Genomic DNA, 360 nt, shown 5'->3' with positions numbered 1-360 from the left:
CTCTCGACACTGTTGATTATTTCTTATTATTTTCGTACTTGTTCCACATTCATTGCTCATTTATTGCTTATCATTGGCTATAAAGAGCCTCCTTTAATATTATTGCATCTGTTAGCCCTTCCCCAATTTCCCCCGATAGCTCGAGCCCAAGCTCGAGACTCGACCTCGAGGCCCCAAATCGACCAGCTTGAGGCCCAGAACGGCTATCTCTCGGTTCAATTACTGCTTCATTTTAGCTCGCATCTCACCTTCAAATTACACACTCACAGCACAACTGCTCCACGACTAGCATAAAAATAGATCACGTATTTTTAGAGTCCCATCAACAAATTTAATTGTTATTACCATTTTCACGGTAAA

This window comes from Nicotiana attenuata, chromosome 7 (assembly GCF_001879085.1).
Source record: "Nicotiana attenuata strain UT chromosome 7, NIATTr2, whole genome shotgun sequence".
NCBI lineage: Eukaryota > Viridiplantae > Streptophyta > Magnoliopsida > Solanales > Solanaceae > Nicotiana > Nicotiana attenuata.
The sequence above is the reverse complement of the archived record's forward strand: the minus strand, read 5'-3'. Positions refer to the sequence as shown.